Genomic DNA, 24834 nt, shown 5'->3' with positions numbered 1-24834 from the left:
TAATTTGTAATAAAAATTTAAATTTGTAAACATAAGAAATAAATCAGGCGCTTGTATCACATAATTATCATACAATATTTTTTAACATCTTATTTTTTAACGTAAAATAAAATGAAAATAATAGAAATAAAATTAAAATGAAAGAAAATAAAATTAAAATTAAAATTTGTAATAAAAATTTAAATTTGTAAACAGAAGAAATAAATCAGGCGCTTGTATCACATAATTATCATACAATATTTTTTAACATATATATATATGAGTATATATAACATATATATATGAGTATATCGTTTATTCTCAGTTTATTGTGTTACGTACGCACATATTATTGTGCTTCTGTACAACTTACCTACAGCAAATAATAAATGTAAAATAAAGGTGTATATATGTATATATAAATATAATATATAGATAACGATAAAATTTATCATTTGGGGGAAACAGACATACCTACATCATTTTCTTAGACACTGTAGCTGCCAGCTCGCAGTAAGCACCTAGCAGCAACCTGGAAAATTCTAACAAATAATTCAAAAGATTCTCAACACGCTAAAACACAAGAAAATCAGTAAACATAAGAAAATGAACACCTCCTTTATAGACCGGTTGCACCGGCGAAATTCTTCTTCTATTCTATTCTTCTCATTTTCAGTTAATAAATGCTAATAAAATTTCGAATATGGCTAATCACAGTACGAAACTCGGTTCAGTTATAACATCTCACAAATATCTAGACATACAACTGAGCGTGCGTAACTTGCATTTCGTTCTTAGCAGTTCGTTTTCAATTGCGATCCATATTACGTTGTTTGGATAATTAATCTGTGAATAAGATGGAGGTACATACAATTATTTCCCATATTAGCATTATCACGGGAACCGTTCTTGCTTTTCGTGCGTTGGAAGAAACAGTTTAAAGTATCATGTTGAATGGGAATTTTGTGTATTAAATTTAACTTCTTCTTTTTTCAGCCATCGTTCCACGCACAGCTTTCTTCGATACAAAATAAAACATGCCATCGCGATTAGTTGTTGTCAAGAATTGTCTCCGGCAGTAATGCTATGTCTGGGGAGAAGATCCCAATATGGGGGTTTGAATTTTAAAGGGATAAAAGGAGTTTTTTAGAAAAAAAGTGCGAAGTGTAATTTTTGAGTACAGGTAGAATCATATATTTTATTCAAACCAAAAAAGCGGAAAATAGAGCATCTTTACATATAGGAATGTACTTAATATTGAATATATTGTCTCACTTAATGTTGTACTTAAGTGAATCCCCATGTATTTTGACCCCGGCCGCCACTGGTCGATCACTAACATCTTAACTTCTTTCCCGTCGTTTCAATTTTCAAGTGTTCAATTTATTAATTAATAATTATATTTAAATCAGTCACGGATCAAAGCGCTATGATTTAACACATGCTCACATTAATTATTGCCTTTTAAAGATATGTAAGTTGTCATATCGACTACATAAAGTTGGTAATTTTATGAACATCAATATATTTTGTTATATAATGAGCATTTTAATGTAGGTAAAACGGTGAACAGTGGAATTTTAGCCATATATTTTTATTTTATTTATTAAATATACATTACAATAATTTAAATATATGTAAGATATTTTTTTAACGAAACTGCTCAACATACTTAAATAATTTCTCGTTTTTGAATTAGGGAGTGGCGTCATGACTTAAAAGGTGCAAAATTGCGTTAATTGAGGTTCATAATAATTAACTAACTATCATTTAAAAATCCGCTCCGCGGGCCTAGGCCTTGCGGGCGACACTTAGTTGGACTTCGCCCAGTTTAAGTGACACTAACAACAGTTACATTTAATATGGTATAGTTATATACATCAATGATAAAATAAACACAATCGTCAACGAAATACACATAATAGACTCCAATTGCATACAAATAACATATGATAAAGAAACGTGTATTCTTGCGATGTACAGATCTCCATCCAAAAACAATATTACACATTTCCTAACTGCACTTAACAACACTTTAAAAGAAATCAACAAAAATAAAAATATCATCATCATTGGAGACCTAAACATAAACATCTTACAAAACGGACACCCACAAAACATAGAATACCTAACACTACTAGCACAGCATGGACTGGAACCAACGATAAAGGTTCCAACACGAGTTACAAAAAACACAAAAAGTTGTATAGATCAGAAATATAGAAAAGATATAGAAAAAAACTAAAAACCAAAACAGTAGTACTTGAAAGCACTATCACAGACCACTACATGAATATGATAGCAATAGACACCGAAAACACAAAACCCAACCAACATAAAATATTCACAAAAAAAAATAATTAACTACTCAAACTTGAAAGAAACACTCAAAAAAATAGACTGTTGTACAATATACCAAATAGAGAACGTGGAAGAAGCCTGGGATAAATTTAATAACATGTTAGCACAAGAAATAAATAATAACACTATTATAAAACAAGTAAAACTCACACACAAAGCAAAAAAAAAAACTATGGATAACACAGGTAATATTAAACTGTATTCGTAAACGAGACAAAATTCACAAACAAATTAAAAATACACCCTACGACATGGAACAACTTAACTATTATAAAAGGTATAGAAAAATCTGCACGAAAATTATTAGAGTGGCTAAAGAATTGTACTACAGAGAAAAACTTAAAAAAGAAAAAAGTAACCCAAAGGAAATATGGAAAATATTAAAAGTAGTTACATACACACAAAAATACAAACAGAAAAATACTTTTGAAAATCTAAATATTAACTCAAAAAAAATAGATGTCCATACAAATACAGAAACTATAGCAAATCATGTGAATAACTTCTTCGCAAATATAGGAAAAGTTTTAGCAAACCGCAAATTGCATAACACGAACACACTACCACAAACAAATAGATCAAATATCAATAAAAACCCGACACAACACAGATTTACAATAAAAACAACCTCGGAAGAGGAAATTGACAAAATAATAAACACATTGAAAAACCGAATTGCTCCTGGATTAGATGAGATAACAACGGATTGCATTGAGATAGTAAAAAAATGAAATTTTAAAACCTATAACACACTTAATCAACCTTTGTATAACACACTCCTGCTTTTCTAGTACTCTTAAAAAAGGACTAGTGATCCCCATTTATAAATCCGGAGATAAAATGGAAATAACTAACTATAGACCAATCACTCTGTTAAACTCGCTTTCAAAGATTTTCGAAAGAGTATTAAAAAACCAAATTATAAAATACCTAGAAGAAAACAAATTAATCTCGGATAACCAATATGGATTTAGAGACGAAATAGACACAAAAGAAGCTTTGGCATGTACAATAGATTATATACATAGCAACTTAGATCAAGGGTACAAATGCATAGCGATATATCTAGATTTAACTAAAGCCTTTGACTCAATCTGCCACAATTCACTTTTAAAAAAATTAGAAAACATGGGTATCAAAGACAAGGAACTTCAACTATTAAAAAGTTATATGAGTAACAGAACACAACAAGTCAAAATTAACAACCATACTAGTAAACCACTGCCGATTACATATGGAGTTCCACAAGGAAGCATACTAGGGCCCGTTCTTATTACTATTTACATAAATGAACTTTGCAGCATGAAAATAGACGGTAAAATAGTTAGCTATGCTGATGACACAGTTTTACTCTTCAAATCTAAGAATTGGAATAATGTATATAACAAAGCGAATTTGGGAATCTCGCAAGTGAAAACATGGCTAGACTCAAACATACTTACACTTAACATATCAAAGACAAAATTCACAACATACAGTATAAATAGCACGGGACAGCCAAAAAACAACACAAACACCATAAAAATACACTAATGTTTAAACACCAACATCTGCGATTGCCCTCTTCTAGAAAAAACAGAACAAATAAAGTATCTAGGAATCGTAATTGACCATAACCTTCGATGGATACCTCACATCAAACAAATCACAAATAAACTTCTCAAAACAATACACATTTTCCTAAACATAAGAAACATATATAAAATAAAACAATTGAAAGCAATATATTTTGCACTTTGCCAATCAATAATAGAATATGGAATTATTGCTTGGGGAGGAACAACAAACTCGGCTATCAATTACATAGAAACCGCACAGAAAACGATCTTAAAGGTAATACTAAAAAAACATGGACTGACTGATACAGACCAAATATTCAACAGCTGTGACGTACTAGATATACGCCAATTATACGTTAAAACACTACTAAACTACATTTTTGACAAAAAAAAATTTTTTTCAACATACACAAAATAACACTAACAGACCAGTTAGACAAGCGTACAAAGAAAACATAAAAACTCCTACAGTAAATTCAAGATTTGGACAAAGACACTACCAATACCATGCAATAAAAGCTTTCAACAGTAGTTTAAAACTTGAAATTAAAATAGAAGAAAATAAAAATAAATTCACACAAAAAATTACAAAATGGATTAAAGAACAAAAAAGACAATATTACCAAAATTTCATAGCATAAAATAAAAATAAAACCTACACGTAACACACAAAACCAATATAAACACACAACACTCACAAACACACAAGATTATTTTCAATGTACTATTTTTTTTAATTTTAAATATATTATTATGCATTTTTGATTTTAAATGTATAATTTTTCACATTAAATGTATTATGTAGTTTATATTTCATATGATAAAATGAAGGCCTCAGCACGGGCAAGCCACCCAGTGAGGCCTACATTACTGGAAAACTTGAATTGTAAAAAATATTGTACCTAATAAAAATAATAAAAAATAGGTAGATATTTGGTCATTCACAAAAAGAAGGTGAGTATATATTGTTAAAACACGGAACAGGAAGAAGTTAATGAATAATAACATATTCAATTTAGGCATAATATTCTACATGGTAATTGAAGAATGACAGTTGTTTAAATAAATGAAATTGTACGTATTTGTGATGGATTCTTTCAAATGAAACACTATCATTCACTACATGTCTTCAACTGATATTAATTGTTACTGTATTTAATATAATCTGCTCATAGGAGACCTGTAGTGCTTAAATACGTGTTTCAACCGTCAATGTCTATAAGGTAAAACAATATCGTATTGTTTGTCACAACAATTAAAGATAGTTATAACAAAGTTGACTGAAATAATAGATTATTTTATATTGATTAATTGTACCCATGTTTATGAATAAAAGAAGCTTAATTGTGCGATGAGATTAGCAGTCGCTTTAATTAAAATGTGTTAAAAAAACCTCTCTCCCTGCCACCGGCTAATCCCAGGCAGATTCTAGCAAGATTTTTTTTTTTTTTTTTTGATTTTATGGATTCTTTCGTAATCCTCTAACTAGCTAGGGCTTATAACAATACCCTTTCATGTTTCTAACTAACTAGTACTCCGGCTCATTTAACCTTATTACTATTACCATCTGATTGTTGTATTTAATTGACTGATTTTATGTTACATTAATGAGTTTTATGAGTAAAAATTCTTAACTGGATAAAAAACCTCATACAAATGACATGGAAAAAAAATTAGTTCTGAACTTTTTACTCTGCCATTATGATTTACTGAATTTAAGTATTTCATTGTTTCATGTTTGGGCTGCGTCCTTTTCGCTTCGGTGGTCCTGCATATCTACCTGTTGGGAGAAAAAAGTTTGGGAGAGAAATCCTGTGGGAGAAAAAACATTTTTTTACATTAAAAAGGATACTATTTCTTCGCCGTCGCTGTCATTTTTCTCATGAAGCTTCACGGTGAGGTGTCCTTGAGAAGTTCCATTAGGATGATCAGTTTTTCTGCTTTGGATGAGCAGGAGGCCAGTTGTTCGCGTACCCTGATGAGGCCGTGCAGTAAAGTCATTATGTCCTCGTCATCAGAGGAGTTTCTGGCGTTTGGCGCTTGGCGTTGTTCCGGTGTGGCTCTTCGTGGTTCCTGCGTTTCCGGAGCCTGTTGCTGGTGGTTTCTTCGGCCCGCTACGTCTGTCCAGGACTGGCCGTCTACTCGGGCCGCGGGTTTCTGTGCACGGGGCTCTGCCTCTTTGCGCCTTTGGGCGTTGGATTACTCCTGTCTGCTCTGGAGAGCAGCTACGTATGCCACCCTGTTGGGGCATTTACCGTAGTTTGCGGGATGGGCTCCGCCACAATTGCAGCAGACGGCCGGCTCTTCTCTGTTGGTTTTCGGGCACTCCGGTGTGGCGTGAGCTCCTTCGCATTTTACGCAGCGGGCTACGTGGGCGCAATTTCTGGACCCATGTCCGATATTTGGGCACCCGTGGCACTGTGTGCCGTATTTGAGGTGGTAGCTCCGGTATTTACGCATTGTAATCCTGCAATGGCACAGGTAGACCACTGCGGCTCTCAGGTGGCCCATGTTTGTTTCCTGGTGAAAGTGGGCCAGGTAAAGCGGGTATTCTGTTCCCGGGGTGGTCATCATGACCACAGACCTTGCCGGGAAGCCTTGTTTCTCAAGGTCTTCCATTATGTCACCTGGTGACAACTTCGGGAGTCCCTTGATGACGGTCTTCTTCAGTTTTTCCGCTTCTGTGGTGAAAGTGTGGAAAAGCTTCTCCTCTCCACGTAGGGCTGTTGTAAGTGTTTTGTGGGCTTCTACTGAGCTCACCACAACGCTGATTTTGCCTCCTTTGGCATACCGGAAGTTGAAGTGGGCACTTCCAAGGTGCCTCTGCAATTCTTCCGTGATGTCATTGACCCTATGGTCATGATTATGGGTGGGACTCGTGAACTCTTCCTGAGAGTGGTTATGGCCGCAGGTTCTCGGCTGGTGGGCGCCTGTTCTCGGCTGGTGGACGCCACTGGTCCTGGTGGCGTCGGGCGTTTCTTCATCGGTGGCGACGAGATTTCTTTAGGTGGTTCGCCTACTTTATGTAAGGGTTCGTATTTATTTTCGTGAACCACACGAACAACGGGCTTTGGAGGGGAATGGGGGCGCTTTGAAGCCGTAGCCCTCGTCCAATTAGCTTCCATTGGTGATGAGGCTCTTGGTGATCCGGCGTTAGAGCCGGACTGCGAGGATCCATACACGAATTCTGGCTCACGCGTCACTGCATTTAGTCTCCAGCCAGTGGCTCCCTCCGGGAATTCCATAGGCGGGTTCTTGCTGCGCTTGAATGTCGCAGTTCCTCTTGGTGTGCGGTAATGCATTTTGAATTGTTTTATTCTGAAAAGAAACGAGAAAAAATAGTTATTTTTGATGACCTTGAGAAAGGCAGTTGGGGCGACGTGAGTATTTTTGCAAAGATTGCTTTTAAAGGGGCAGTTGGGGCGTGTGCGCCTGCTCCAGGCCGGCGGGATTTCTTCGACCGGCTGTAAGATGTTAGGGCCTGGCTGTGTGCACACAAGCCAGACGGAAGCAGTTTTGTGGCTATGTTACAAACTGCGCAAAAACCACAAACTACGCTCTCCTGCTCTCTCGCAAGAATCGGCCGAAATTTCTGACCCCGAAATGCTCAGATACCGGGCCGCCAGCACACTACGGCCACTCTGATCATTTCATAATTTTAGACCATATATCATATTAATCAATTGTCTTATATTTCCTTTATATCTTGTACGTCTCCCCAGCGGCAGCAAAAAAAAACTATTTGGGATACACTGCCAATGGGGAAGTATTGAATTCTAAAAAATTGATAACATTCATGTTATAAATTTAATTGTTTGTAAAACTGCGTGTAAAAAAATCCAGGAACCTCGTAGCGTAGTGAAATAAACATATTTCATAGCGCTTTAGATATAAACAGCACATTATTTACAAAAAAATCAGTTCAACTTTACCACCCATTAAATTTTTTACCTACCTAAAAAAGTTACTCCTGGCCATCAGCTGCCTCACCTCGCCTTGTCTCTACTTGGACCTTTCTGGTGCTGCCTCATCAAGATCAGCCGCCCCTATTAGGCCACCAGAAGCAAGTAGAGGCAAAGCACATAGTGCCTACTACCTACCGAGTACTGGATGCGGGAGGCAGAACATTATATACTATCATCATCATCTTCATCGTAAAACAATATTCTCGTCGGTTGAAGACACGGTTTGACACTAGTGCCTTAATCTACAGTCTTATGCGGATTCTCGTCCAGTAGACTGTCGGTCATGGGTTCATTAAAGAAAGCTCAAAAATATATCATTAAAGTTATCATAGTCCCCATAATAAAAAACACTGTAGATATATTCAACATATTTCAAGTACTAGATATTCGACAAATTAAAACAAATAACATTTCAACTGATATCTTTAAACAAAACAATTGTTTTTTTTAAATACACAAAACACCAAATTTAAAACCAACGTATTCTTACAAATAGCTAAAAAAAAATTCATGTACATTGAGACTAACATGTACAAAAATAATCTTACAGTAAAAGGATAAATAAAACACTAAACAAATTTAAAATCTTGGCCTAAACATTGGATCGTCAAAAAAGGGCGTGTAATAATCAGTCAATTCACACGAATCTAAATTAGAATTTCTCTAATCCCATTATTGTCAGCAAATCCCATATTAACCTGAATTACATAACTGTATCCAATATTTTTGAATACAACTTTAAAAAAGGTATCTCTCTAAATTAACCTTAAATGTAGGTACCTATTGGTTAACCAGCCTGTTCGACACAGCTATATTTCAATTATCCCTAAATCCACTAAATCACTTGAGCCAGGTGTAATTAACTCTATTTATATCGATGAGCAAAAAATAAATTGAACAATATTATATGGTAGCCAAAAATTATTGGTAACCGGATAAAAAAGAACAATGAAAAAATATTTTATTTTCGGAATAACTTAATTTGTAAAACCTCATATTGTAATATTAAATTATTGAAGACAATATTTGCAATTCTTAAATAGAAAAATCAATTGTCCCGGCATGGCAAGAGTCCTGGGTTCGAGTCCTAAATGTGACCGTATCTTCTTCTAATTTTCTGTTTCAAAATTTTCGTTTAGGAATCGCTAATATTGTCTTCAATAATTAAAAGAAAAAAATAGGTTACGTTAGGTTAGATTAGGTAGTTTTTTGTTTGTGATTTTTTTCACATGTACTCAATGTTCTGTTTTGTTATGAAACCATATAATATTAATATATTTATAGAACATTAAAGCCTACCAGGTAATGAAACGCTAGTAAGATCGGTGCAAATTTTTGTAGAAATTTGATCAATAACAATAAAAAAATATCAGTCTGGTTATGTGTGTCATGACGTAAGGTCTCTGACGTCAAGTTCTCAAAACCAACTGTTAATTAGGTAACGGGCTATGACGGTGGTGCTGTTAGTAAATGTTTCCGAAATACCATCCGACCAAACCGGTTTAGCGTCTTTCCCAGAACGCGAGTAATGCTAAATTTTAGCTTGGATTCCCTATGGTCATAGTATCATGTGACGTCCATATTCTTTTCCGCGGAATAGATTTGGGTCTTTCCGAGGAGTGGGATATGTTTTTTTATTACATCAAATGTTGTCATTATTTGTTATTAAGTTATTGATTCGCAGGCCTCAAACAACCACAAAGTGCTACTGGCATTAGCGCTACTTGCAAAAAATTAGTCTAACAAATATATTTATGAGATTACGTAACAAGAGATGTAACTGTCCTGAGCCAGTGGATCTATGACATCCTTAATTTTGAGATAATATCAGACTTGAGGTATTGAATTGTTATTATAATTATAGATACCAAACACTATTTCTTGTATGTATAAACGTCAAATATTGACATTTGCTGACGAAATTAAATTATTATAAAGAAATTACAGCGGAATTTCTTTCGTCTTATAGAGGCGTGCTAAATAAAAGGTGCTCACAAAACAATTTTTGTTTTAAAATGTAGAAAAAAAAAGTTTGACCCCACACTCTTTGTTATTTTTTAACTATTCAATAAATTAAATAGATTTAGAAAAAATAACGGAAATTAAATATCTTGGCATGATAGTGGATGAGAAACCAAATGTAACCACATTCAACTTGAGTAAGAGTTAGAAAAAAAAAATTTAAACGAAGTTTCCATAGGCAGCGTAAAACAAGAACAGAAGCAAAAATTTAAAATTATTTATTTAAAAAAACATACGGCACAACATGTACCATTAACTTGGGTATAAAGTTTCAAGTACAAAGTATAAAAAAATGTAAAAATACAAAAGGCAAAAGATTTCTTTTTTAAATTATGTATTAATGAAATATAATAAATTATTTTCCAGTGATGCCAATCTGTACACAACCATAAATAATCGTTATTATCAAATTAAAGGTGTTGTTGTCAGAATAAACACTTATGTTTTATTGTCACAAAACACTTTTTAAAAAATTAGAAAATATGGGTATCAAAGACAAAGAACTACAACTATTAAAAAGCTACATGAGCGACAGAACACAACAAGTCAAAATTAATAACTATACTAGCAAACCACTGCCGATTACACACGGAGTTCCACAAGGAAGCATACTAGGGCCCGTTCTTTTCATAATTTACATAAATGAACTTTGCAGCATGGAAATAGATGGAGAAATAATTAGTTACGCAGACGACACAGTTTTATTATTTAAATCTAAGGATTGAAATAAGGTTTATAACATAGCGAATCTAGGAATCACGCAAGTGAAAAAATGGTTGGACTCAAATACACTCACACTAAACATATCGAAAACAAAATTCACAACGTACAGCATAACTAACACAGGACAGCCAAAAAACAATACAAACACCATAAAAATACATGAATGCATAAACACCAACATCTGCGATTGCCCCCCTCTAGAAAAAACAACAAATAAAGTATCTAGGAATCCTAATTGACCATAATCTTAGATGGACACATCACATCAAACAAATCACAAATAGACTCCTCAGAACAATACACATTTTCCTAAACATAAGAAACATATATAAAATAAAACAATTGAAAACAATATATTATGCACTATGCCAATCAATAATAGAATATGGAATAATTGCTTGGGGAGGAGCAACAAACGCAGCTATCGCTCAAATAGAAATCGCACAGAAAACGATATTAAAGGTAATACTCAAAAAACATAAACTAACCGACACAGACCAAATATTTAAAAGCTGTGACGTACTTGATATACGCCAATTATATGTTAAAACACTACTAAACTACATTTTCGACCAAAAAAACAAACCCCAACAAACACAAAATATCACTAATAGACCGGTCAGACAAGCGTACAAAGAAAACATAAAAACTCCGACGGTAAACACTACCTTTGGACAAAGACACCATAAATACCACGCTATTAAAGCATTCAACAGTCTTCCACTTGAAACAAAAATTGAGGAAAATAAAAATAAATTCAAACACAAAATAAAAAAATGGATTAAAGAACAAAAAGACAATATTACCAAAATACTATAACATAAAAGAATAAAACATATACACGCAACACAAAAAAATATATAAAACACGCAACACGCACAAACACATATATCACTATAAATGCCGATTTACATTCTCTTTTGATATTTTTCTTTTAGTGTTATAATTATATTTTAATTTTTAATCTTTATTTTTTATTTTAAATTTATCTTTATTTTAATGTTGTTTTTCTTTTATTTTTTTTAAATGTATAAATTCTTAAATTATAAAATGGGGGCCTCAGCACGGGTAAACAACCCAGTGAGGCCAACATTACTAAATTGAAATATGAAATATTGTAAAAAAAATGTATCAACAATAAAAAAATAAAAAAATTGTTCAAGAAAAAAAAAGAAAATCAATAATCTTTTAAGGTAGAACTTTAGTAAGGGACAATATAAATGTAACAATATCAGTTAATGAACAAGGCAGTTAAAACACCTGGATCATAAACAAGAAATTCAAAAGGTTTTACAAACATTGTCACATCAAACAAACATACTTTGCATATGCATGAATTAAGAGTTTTCATCGACTATGTGGGTTTCATTTATTTAATTATTTTATTTTATTTATGTATTAATCTTAAGTTAGCTCACATCGTCATGTATTACATTATTAGTTATTACTTATTATAATATATAATATTAAAAAAATATTATATATTACATAAATAAAATTGAATCTTATCAGAAAATAATTCAAGTACATTCCTTACAAATCGTACAATCGATCTTTTAATTAATTATCTTGTTTCAACTCTGTTTTTCAAAATTTGATTCATTGAGTGTACGTAAACAGTTTGCATATATTATAATATAAAATCGTAAATAACTTACGTATTACGTATTTAGCAAAGATTTGCCACTCAATTCCTAAAATGGTAGCCTTACCTAACTACTGTACAGTAAGTACTTTTTAGCGGCGCCAGATTTCAATTGAAGAGCCACAGGATTCCCACGGGGAGTAGGTATGATATTCAAAGAAACTAGTTTCTAACCAACATAAGAGTAGGTACCTAGTCACATTTTTTTCAAAACCGCAAGATGATGCAACATTTGTTGATTGTCAATACCACTAAGTCACTAAAATATTTTATGATGTTTATGGAAATCGCCGGGTTTCCAGAGAAAGCCTGGCGTGATAAACGGACAAAAAAAATAATTTTACAACTTTTTTTTAAAATATAAATTTTTATTGAACCTATGTGTATCCCAATAAAGTCAAACAAATAAAATTAAAACATTCTCGAATAATTTTGGATAAAACATAGGTACCTACTATTTCTATTTCTACTCTTCAAGCTCTTCTGCTTTCTTGATAGTAAAACTATACCTAATGCATATATTAGGTACCTAAATCTAAATACTCGTGTAAAATAATGCAAAACAGAAAACACAATAAGAGACAAAAAATGTGCAAAAAATAGGGATAGCTGTGCTGTGAAATGCTTCAAAAATTGCGCGATAAATGTTTGCCATTTTAAACATGAAAAATAAATGGATAGACTTTTTTATCCTAATTAAACATCGAAAATAAAGGTTACTATTAGTTGAGAATTCTAGCGTACCTGAAAACTGGGTGTAATTTCATATACAAACATTGTATTTCGTTTATTTGTAAAGATGTACAGAAAAAAATAATGTTTAGATCAATTTCATGAGGCATTTTTCATACTTATGTTAATGCCTTCGTAGGCTCTAATATCAAATCAATTATTTAACGAAGTGAAATCCTACCCACAAAATGTGATGTAACGCATGATACACCCTCACCTAAACTATGTATATTCTAAGAAATTTCAGAGACTACAACAGGTACCTAGTACTTGCGCTATATTTTTAAGTTCCAGTGGAACACATTGAGTTTTAAGCTTTTAGGCCAGTTTTTACGGAACAGCCTACGTTCGAGCTCCAAAGGTAGATTTTTTTCACTCAGATTATTGAACCCAAAACTTGATTGTATGCATGAATTAAAAATTAATTTGTAGGTTCTTGGGTTTCTATGATGTAGCGCGCAGTATCTTGGCGAAGCGGCTCGCTGGCAGTATCGCGTATTTTGAAGACCATTATACTATACTTTATATTTGGGATTCGATCTGTAACTACCTTTATTTGTGAACGCGGGATATTTCTAGGTGGCTTGGGACACTTGTAATTTCTCACACGCGGGAATAATATTATGTTATTATAAGTCTTTGAGAAATATTATTATTATTTTTTTCGTTATCTTTTGCAGCATTTTTCCTGGTATCTAAGAGCCTGTCCAGATGGCGTTATTCTCTCTGCGATTTACGCGCCGGCAGGATATATGCTGCATTTTCGTAGCTTTCGTAGCGCGCGAGTGTGGACTGCAGCCGACGAGGTAGTTTTTTGTGGCTCGCGTACCATCGACGGAAACGACGTAAACAAAGAGCAAATAGACAATACGGAGTGCATCCAATTCTTACCGTCAAGAGTTACTCACAGTATCGTCGTAACTTTATTTCCAAAGTTGAGGTAGCATTATCCCAAATTCATTTCCTAAGGATTACAATAAGAACATTTTTGATAACTTGTCTGAACTAATTAGGGAAGATTAATCCTCATGCTGAGTTATAGCAACGGAGACGTTCATATTCGTTGACGATCGCGCTTGTGATGGACGCAATATTGATTGCCATAGTACATCGACTCGCGCATAACACGAGCGATAGTTGAGTCCGGCGAGTGTTTGCGATTTATGCGCGGGTGGTAACTTGCTGGGCGCTTGTCTGGAAGGCTTGTTTGTGCACCTAGTAACACGCAATGGCGCGAGACAAAACGCACGAGAAAAAGGGAAAAATGAGACCGGCTCCTCTAATCTATAAAATCTGGGGTACAAAAATTCATATTTTGTCTTACACTGTTTCATGGGTTCTGTACGGCAAGTACCAGCTTGTTTTCATACAACGTAGGAGTACGTATAACCTCTGATCATCTTAGCATAATATGATTAGATTTTAGGTATTAAAATCAACGATGTTTCTTATTTGTGGTAATTCTAATGATTTTGACAAAGTGATAAGATCTTTGGCTCTGGGCACAGATGTCGAGAATCAATTGTGTTTTTTTTTTGTTTAGAATAACAATTGGAATAAATAATAATATCTATATAAATCGAGTCGCACTTACTTTGTTCGCAATCGCAGATGAATAAGCGGTTACCTACCAACTACCAACCTTCTTTTTCACCTCAATACTTCTCTCAACTTTAATACTTCTCCAATGGCGATACTATAGTTCCATTGGAATAGGGCAGATTTGATTATTAAGCGGAATCACAATATTTTTTCTTGTATCTCATCATTTTATAATTTTATTTTATGTTTAAAATAAAATGTGCCTACATAATTATTTATACTTTAGCCTACATTGTTTGTATGTGTGTGTGTTACAAATAAGGAGTTTAGTGCTAACCTAAATACGGAAGTCAGAGTAATGTTTGTATTGAAAGAAATAATTATCTGTAAATAATATTAATAAAATAACACTTCTTTATGTGCACACGTGTCGTCGAGTCAAGGTTTCATCGTTACCAATAAAATTATCAATTTAAATTTATGTACAAAGTTAAAATAAAAGGATAATTTATTACTTAAGACTTAATTACTTCCTTCCTTTCCAATTAAAAAACACCGGAGCACTCACGATCGTATCGATATTATAAATACTTATTGTGTTAATTTAACAAAAACATAGTTAAAAATGCATACATAACGTTTGGTATAATAGAACCTTGAAATTGAGTATAACGTCTCAATATTTCTGCAGAACTGACCTTAACTAGGAATAGTGTAATCTGTTTATTCATACTCAGTATTTTTCTGTCTGGAATTTTTAGACTAAAGCTATTTTCAACTTTCAATTTCAATTCCATAGCATGCTTTCAAATTAACCTTTTTCACAAACAACCCTTATTTTCCGAAAATATAAGTCAAAACATATATTTATGAAGTATATGTTTGATTATTACACATTAGGTTTCCAAACAAGCTTTACGTTCGCTTTGGAGACACAAAAACAATTGTGGTCAGATCTTATACCATTGCGCCATAAAAAAATGTTGCAACCCAAAGATAGTCGGAAATCAAAATTTACAAGGACGATTTTTAAAAAAAGTCTCAGATAAAATTCCACCCAAACATTTTTTAAAAACTTGCCAATTTTATCATCTGTTAACTCTTTAAATTTTATTGGTCTATATCTACGGCGTCATTCTTAAAAATTGTTGGAAAGTCCCATAAAACCTGTTTGAAATGGTGAGATAAATAAAACTAAATTATAATTGTCATTTATTATTGATTCTCAAAGCGTTTTCAAAATGTTGACCTTCGCGCTCAATACAAACTTTACGTCATCTTAAAAAGTTTTGTTTCAGTCGCATGAACGCCACTCTGTTTTATTTTTACTGTTTATTCTGCCTGTCTCAATTTCAGTTACTATTTTTTGTGTAAGTTATCTCAATAATTCAGGTCTCTGTGACCAATAATCTCTTTTATTTCAAGAATTCACAAAAAAAAATCATTATTTGAAAACTACAAAACATCGAAAAGCGAAGAATTGTCTTAACAAATAAAGCTTTTTAAAATATAATACTAAAACTGTTATTTCAGACCATGCATAAAACATATATGTGAATTAATGAAATCTGTAAACTAGATTTCTTTTCGAAATATTTCGAAGCGATTGTTTAATTGGTGAAATAGTGCATTCTGTGTATATTGATCATTGATATCGACTTGCATACAGCACATTAATTGATATGAAATATTTTATAATTTTTTTATTGATACATTATAATTTTTTTAAATATCTGATCCCCAAAATAATGATTTTAATTTCTTAAATATTTTTTTTATTTTTTATTCCATACATTACTATGCCCAGTATTGCGTTAATATGATGTTTAATTGTTATTTCCGTTTGAAAGTTGTACTGTGATAATTATATATTCACTTATAAACCTTGGTAAAATATTGTTTATCTTGTATATAAATGATTTTACAAAAATATTTCATGATCCATCTTACTTTTTACTGATGACCTCAAAATTTTTAGAATTGTTCGGAAAATTTATCATCGTATTATTCTTCAAGATAATAACAATTTTTTTTAATTTGGTTCAATTAAAACAGACTTTACTTAAATATCTCAAAAGTGATCTTTAATTACAACATAAATAACAATACTTTTGAGACATTAAGACAACTTAAGGACTTATTCTCTAATTTGTGTTATTCTTATATACATGGTATACTTCTAATCAAATCTTTATTTTGTCAACCACATAACGAAAATCTCCAACACTGGTTTACTAAAAATTTCAACAATGTTAAGTGTATATAAGTGTTATATTTTGCCTTTGTTAGAAGTACACTTGAGTACAATTCTCCCACCTGGAAACCACATTACAATATTCACATAACGGATATTGAAAAAATAGAAAATAAATTCTTACATTTAAGTATTAAAATGGGTATTCCGGCAATTTTGTAGAAATACTAAACTTTTTTAAATCAAATGAATATGCTTAAATTATCAAACAGATGGATTTTCACTGACTTAGTATTTCTACATAAAATTCTAAATTATGCATTTAATAGTCCGGAATTGCTTGCATTGATAAGCTTTTGGATTTCACTAAATAATATAAGTCGGGATTTATTTAATTGGAGAAATTTTGCTACCAACTACCGTATGTATTACTCATTGCCCAGAATACTTATGGATGGAAATAATTATACCGAGTCTGTGAACATCTTTGATTTATCGCTTAACAAATACAAAATATTGTTACTGAGACAGTTTAGTTATGTATAGTAAATACGTAATGAATTAATATATAATTTTTACTATCCACTTGTAAAAACCCCCAAAAAAGGGAGTTAATAAAGTAAATTAAATAAATAAATTTTTTCTTTATGATGTGTTCATTCTTTGTTTACGAGTAAATGAAAGATTCCCATGATGAAAGTCAATCTAAGATAGAAGGAGTACCAAGAAATGGGAGATATACTTCTAAATATTATAAATTACTGCTATATACACATATAACTGCGTTTTGCATGGTATGACAAAAAAGTTCAAATTCGCGAAATCCGCGTTGTCGTATCTCCGTATATTTACCAACGCCAGCAACCAACGGATAATCCTAAGAGCTGTACAAGTTCTTATCTCGCAGTAAAGGATATTGGCTTAGTTCCGGCAGTAGTCGACTGGCCGGACCAATGGACCCGGATGCAAGAATGATCAAATCGGTCTATATTCAGACACCTCGGTCCAAACAACGAACAGTTCAAACCAGCAAATATTCCATTGTAGCTTAGCCATTTCGCACGTACACTTATTTCAATACGAGATAAAGAAATCAGTTTCCATATTTAAGTTGTTACATGTTGTTAAATTAATTATCATAACCAAATTTTGGTTGTAGGTAGATGCATAATTATGAAAGAATAAAAATAGTGTGTTTTTTACATCAGCTCCACACAGGGATCCCTGAGGAAAATAAGTTAACTTGTTGTAATACTTTTAATGGTGTTTATATATAAGTAAAACAATTTATTTGCACAACTTTTAATTAATAAAAATCTACATGTTTCAAAGGCAATGGCTTCTTCGTCAGGATAATTAAAATTAATTAATAGTGTTTACATATAAAGTTGGTACCTAATAATTCTAACAAGTAAATAACATGGTGGCTGTCGACGTTTGTATTTTTTATGTAACAGTTAACAACCTGTTTTGAGTAACACAACAAAGAAATGTATTAGTGAAAATTAAAACAAAGACTTCGCAAATAAGCTGATTTTATGTATTTAACTAATATTGTAAAAAATATTAGTTTTCAACTGGAATCGTAGTATTTTCAGTGAATTTTTTTCACCTATCGAGTGTAAGTGAAAATCAATTTTTATGCCATGTAAACCTTTTGAAAAACGTTTCATTATAAAATTTCACAATCAAAAATATAAATACCTAAGATGTTGCCTTTTTACACTGAAGTAATAATATATGAAACTGTATCTTTTGTGTGTAAGTAAGTAACTTTCTAGGTACTTACCACCTATTTTGATGTGTGTTATTTATCTCACTTTGTATACGTACACTATAAATGCGCGTAAATTACTTCATCCAAAAAACATTAAACTAAAACTTTATTCAAAAAATGTCATAGAATCATAGATATGTTAGAAATAAAACTTTAAAAAATATTATTTCAAATACATTATAACATTATTTAGGTACATTTATCCATCAAACTATGTTGCTGAATTCGAACAATGGATATTAAAATCGTTCAACTTTTAAACTGCTTTGATTTTAGTCACACGTAGAATGGATTGGAGAGGGGTGAGGTGAGATGACACTGTAAATGGCAGCTGCCCCTAGCTACGCTGATCCCAACCGATTCAGGAAATGGGAAAATTAATAGTAAAATTGATTGAATGAAGTAAAGAAAAGGACTTCCGGCTATTTTTTAAGCTCTCCATCATTATCAGAGAAGATATTTTTATTTTTAAGTTCAACAGAAAAATAAACGAAAGATTAGATTTACAAAAATACATTTTCCAAGTGGGAATCGAATCGAGAACCTTTGTCTCGATTCTCGAAAACACAACACATTCAGGATAATTTTAGTAATTCACATACATTGTAAACGAGTGCGATAATAATGAGAGAGGCTAATTTATTAAGCTCTCCATCATTATCAGAGAAAATATTTTTATTTTTAAGTTCAACAGAAAAAGAAACGAAAGATAAAATAAAAAAATTCCGTTTCTAAATTTGAATCGAATTCCTTTGAACCGAGAACCTTCGTCTTGATTCTCAAGAACACAACACATTTAGTGCAATAATAATGAGAAAAAATAATTTACATTTAATCATTGATTTTTACTTATAATTGATAATTATCTTATTTGTAATTTTTATGAGGTATGTGAGGATTTTAAAGGCCGCTAAATCAAATGAAACATTTAATAATGGCAATAATAATGATGGACATTGGACATGTCAAATTTCTATTGAAATTTTTAATTTATGATAAATTGCGTCCATTTACGTTAACGCTAATAAAAACACGATTTTATTTTACCAACGGCTGAGTTAACTCAGGTTGGTAAGTACTAATACACATTAAGTCCAAACGGAACTCTTCAAGGACGTTGTGCGTACTTATTTAATTAATCACCTTTATCGGTTGTGATGTTTCAACAATACTAGACGAACTTTAATACACTACATACAATACATCAACAGGTGCTAGGTTTTTAGAGAGACAGCAAAACCCTACTATATACATTAATGTATTATATTTAGATGAGACATGAAGTGAAAAAATGGGTTCCGCTTTTTTACCTCCAACAAATCTCCCAATGATCTAACTAAAACTATCAAATCCGGTATACGCGCACCGCTTATCGCGTTCTAACAAAGGGAACAAGTTTCGACGAGATAAATAGCTCTATGACTGTATTAGATTTTTTTACTGCGACCTTTAGCAAGCAATTTTAAATGCGTTCACTGAATTTACTAGTTAAAGACTAGAGATTAAATGCATGCAGTCTTAATCCAGGCTGACTATTCTGGTGAAGCCAAATTTCGATATGAGAGAAGATAAGGTCCACTGGAAATAAGTAACTAATACTACAAAACATGCTCTGGTTCCGAAAGTTAGTTCCTGTGGGGATAGTTTTCACCCTTTAATTTTCAGCACTGACAACTTCGCGTAATTGTATCCATGCCAGGCACATAGGTTTTAAAGCTAGGCATCATCAGAAGTCATCTTCCACACGGTCGTCAATCTTCCCAATCCACCTTTGTCGCTCCTCTTATGTGACCAAGATTTTAAAGTTTGTTATCAAGTTTTTGGACTGATTTAAAAGCTCAGCATGACTTTATTTTATAAACACTGTGTAAAAATTACTGTATTAAAAGACGTTAACTTTTGGTAAGCGCCACTTTGTTTCGGCTTTGATCGATATAATTTTCTTCTTCAAGAGATTAAAAGGATGATATTAAAACTGTACCATTTAGCGATAAGATCATTGCCTTCTTATAAAATTATTTTACCGTCGAGAAGTCGACCGTAAAACGACTAAAAACATAAATCCGTACAGGTACGTAAATATTTAAAAAAATGTAGTACGTACCTACAAACCATAAGGCATATTTGACTACTTACAAATGCGTAGGTATGCTTGCAAAAAGTTTAACACATACATACAGATCGTAAATAAAGTATTCATATTTTAATAATACCAAAAGCCAATACAACAACGACACAACACCATTACACATACTCAGACATTAAATGTTTTAACAAACTCCCTAAAGAAATAAAAGCTGAAACAAATGAAGACATTCTTAAGAATAAACTTAAAATAGACTTTACCTTAAACTAATTTGGTTGTGTGGTATATTATTGTAATGAAAATATATGTATGTATACATATACACACAAGAATATTTTGTATATAATTATACATATATATTTACAGATATATTTATTTTTTTGCAATATTTAGCGTATCTGTTATTCTGTACACATATGTACAACATTTAAAAAAATATATATGAATGGTTGTATTGCAAGAGAATTAATGTTAAAAACTTAAAACGACTGGTTTGACTGAGGACTGAACCCTCCTCCCCAGGGACTGGTTATTAACTGCTGTGAACCATAAAAAAAAATTTAAAAAAAAAAAAAAATTGTTTGACCGATGAATAGACCTTCTTCCCAAGAACTGGAGTCGACAAAACTAACACCTAAACCAAATTCTAATGAGACCTTTACGACACTTACTTCGTATTATCTATTAAATATAATGTCATCCATATGCTGAAAAAATTGGGTGCTAGCGTGTATGTTCATAAGTGCCACCAAAATGAAAGAAATCATTGTCATCGCCAACGAGTCTATCTGCCAGATGTCGAGAAGTGGGTTAGTTTCCACGTCCAATATTCTACCTCACTCCATTACCTCATTTAATCATTCCTCTAGATTTATGACAGCGGTGAGACACAGGGCTCCTTGCTATACACATGACATACTTTGACCGATAACAACCAATTTATTGTTTGTTATTTTTTTTTTAAAGAAAGACAAACATTCCCGGGTTACGAATAACCTGACAATATTTGAAAATCTTCTACTACCACCACAGTAAGCTGAAAATGTTGCTTGTGTTGTGATGGAGTACTTAGCCAGCCGAGGAATTGAACACACTACGCCTGTGTGGGACCCAAACGCGATGTCAACTCGGCCACCGACCGGTCAATCCCACAAGGTGCTATACGCTGACGACATAGCCACGACAAATACACGATTAAACTGATTATCCACTATCCAGACCAATATTGGTGAAAGTATGGAAGTCGTAGTAAACGTCGTGCCCTTATACTAAATAATCTCCGACAAGAGTGTGTACCAGAAGCACAATAAAAATCGCTTTTTCGAGTGATGCACATACTTGGTAAATAAGCAGTGTTTAATTTTATTAATATTAACCATTTTTCATTAATTTTTTTTTTGTGTTGTTAGAATGTTCTTATATTAGTTAAATTTTTTTATGTGCACCTTTTATCTTTATCTTTTATTTATGTGCTGATGATCTTCCAAACACCCAATCGGGCGTAATAAGGTTGACTGAATTGATTGTATACTTGCTTTACAACTGTTCGTATTTTAAGTTATAATAATAATATACATAATATGAAACTCAGTAAGCAATTAGTGCTTATGTATAGCACCACTTATTAATTTCAAGTATTGCTATTATGTTAGGTACTGTACCTGTACACTTATTATAATTTGTAAATATAACTGTAATAATGTAACTACATCTGCGTACCCTTCTACGTATAGAACTACTTATTTATTTAACGTATTGAAATTATGTTATGTACTGTACCTATACACTTATTAAAAAAAAATATTTTGTATAAAATTTAGCTCATTTCAGGTTAGACAGACAGCATAAGTCATCCTTTTAATATTTAGGTACCTACGCAATCTACCCCGACAACTTTTTCCATGTTTCCAAGTGCATGTGATAAAATATGTTCCGTCCTGCTCTTTTCTTTGTTCTACATGTCCAAACAAATCTATCCGTCACTTCTTAGTCCATTTTAATCGTTTTTTCATCGGCATACCTACCATTATTTTCGAATCTCTCAAAGTTATAAGTAATCTCTCAAGTTAGATATTATTTAGTATAGGCATGTATTTTTTTATTATTATTGCTTATAAATCACGGAACCACAATTTTTTTTTAGCATTAACCATATAAGAAAGATTTAAGAAATTGACTTTATTTTACGCTACATTTATAAAATCTTATTTAATTAAACATATTCACTTACTAAATGACGCTTAAACATTTCATATAAAACACAGAAATACAGATCGTTTTTGTAATTTAAATCTTTTTTCTGGCTAGACTTTTCTGACTTCCACACTTCAATTAATATTTCATGATAAAGTTTAATAAATTATAATAAATCTATTCAAATAAAGTTAGAGTTAACGGCGTCGCTTTGATTTTCGTACATATCAGCAGTTTTATTCAGAGATTGCATGAATTTTGCAAACTTGACCTTCAAAATTAGATAAATGGTCTAAATGAGAGATTTCGCAAAACCCAGGCAACGCCTTTTGACTAGTTAAACATAAATGTTTGGTAAATTATTTTGATTGTAAGTAGTTATACGATAAATTAACTTTGACTGCTGGTGTATAAAGCAAAATAAATTAAATAATTCAAGGACTCAATGGGAAGTACCTATACATAAAACTGTTTCCTTTGTTTTGAGTGCAAGAAAGCCTTCAGGCTTCCATATCCGCTCATATTAATCATTGCGGTAAACCACAAGAAACTCCTAAAAAACTAGAGTTTACTTTAGCACCAATACTTTTTGCAATACACAAAAATTAGAACTTCAACGTAAGCTTACTGAATAAGGTTGATAGGCACTACATAAAAAAACGGAACTTCATAGGGAGTAAATGATTTAACATTTTCATTCAGTGGTAGTAAAATACTTGATGTGAAATCAAGCAGAAATAATGAATTTCGCAAGGTTAGTAATTATCTAGATTTAATCTATCGAAAGGCTTAAAAAGCGAAACGAACTGGTTGGTTCGCAGTGATGTGCAGTTTTTTGACTCGTTTCCTTCAAATCAAGAACATTCTTTGGGAACTGTAATAAGTAATTTAATTTATTTGTCATTTTGTAAAACTGGTTTTCTCGGTTTTTCTTGAGGTTTGTAATTGAAAAAAGGGTGAATGGTTCGAGATCTTTTGGAACGAAATCATAACTACTCCTTTGCATGACGATAAGTCATTTATGATCTTAACAAGACTTACTGCTGTTTGTATGTTTCATGTTGTTTGTGTGATCGTCGTCTTTGAAGGGGTTAAAAGTGTAAGGTGTTATTGTTCTCTCATGAAACACGAATCACATAGTTTTCTCAAAACCTTTGAACATGCAAGTAATTAACCATTGACCGCGAATTGTAACATTATCAAACGCATGAACATTAAAAACTCGATTTACCATAATAAATAAATATTGCTAATTCATTAAAAATCTAGTCAAAGTATTCCTGATAAAAAACGGGACTGCAATGAATGAATGAATTGACAGGTTTGTTATTTACAGGATGTTATTAGAAAATTTTAGTTTTAATCAGAAAAAGAGCAGCTGCATGAACAATGAACACGTGCTCCGATATGTAGGTACTCGTATTTTTTTTTGACGAAGCTTGAGATAACCGAAACCCAGTTGCCTGTCATTATTAAAAACCGGAGGTCAAATACTTAGGACACATCGTAACAGCGGAGCTCAATGATGATATGGATATTGAGCGACAGAGAAGATCACGGTGCATCAGAGCAAATATGATTTCTCGACGATTTAACAAGTGTGGCCCGAAAGCAAAAAGGCAACTTTTTAACACATACTGCACGAGCCTATATACCTCGGAGCTGTGGACCAACTTCAACAAAGCATCTCTAAAAAGAATGGAAGTACAGTACAACAATTCCTACCGAATACTTTTTGGGCTGTCCTGGTACTGCAGTGCCACTGAGATGTTTGTAGAAGGGCGTGCTCCCGGATTCCGAGCACTAATGAAAAAACGGATCACCAGCTTTCGAACACGACTAGCCGCGAGCGAAAACGGTCTTGTGGTGGCAGCACTGCACTTCTGGCAGGGACCTATTTACAAGCGATGGAGCCAAATCCTGATGTCATAGATAAAAAAAAATATATATATATATATATTTTAAAATATTTTTTCTTTAAAAAAAAAAAAACATTATGTTTTTTTTGTATTATTACTATGGTCTTTTGTTTTCGTTTATCGTGTATGTAGTATCT

This window comes from Hesperophylax consimilis, chromosome 23 (assembly GCF_061612785.1).
Source record: "Hesperophylax consimilis isolate HC1 chromosome 23, BYU_Hcon_1.0, whole genome shotgun sequence".
NCBI classification, from domain to species: Eukaryota; Metazoa; Arthropoda; class Insecta; order Trichoptera; family Limnephilidae; genus Hesperophylax; species Hesperophylax consimilis.
Note: the sequence above shows the minus strand (reverse complement) of the source record.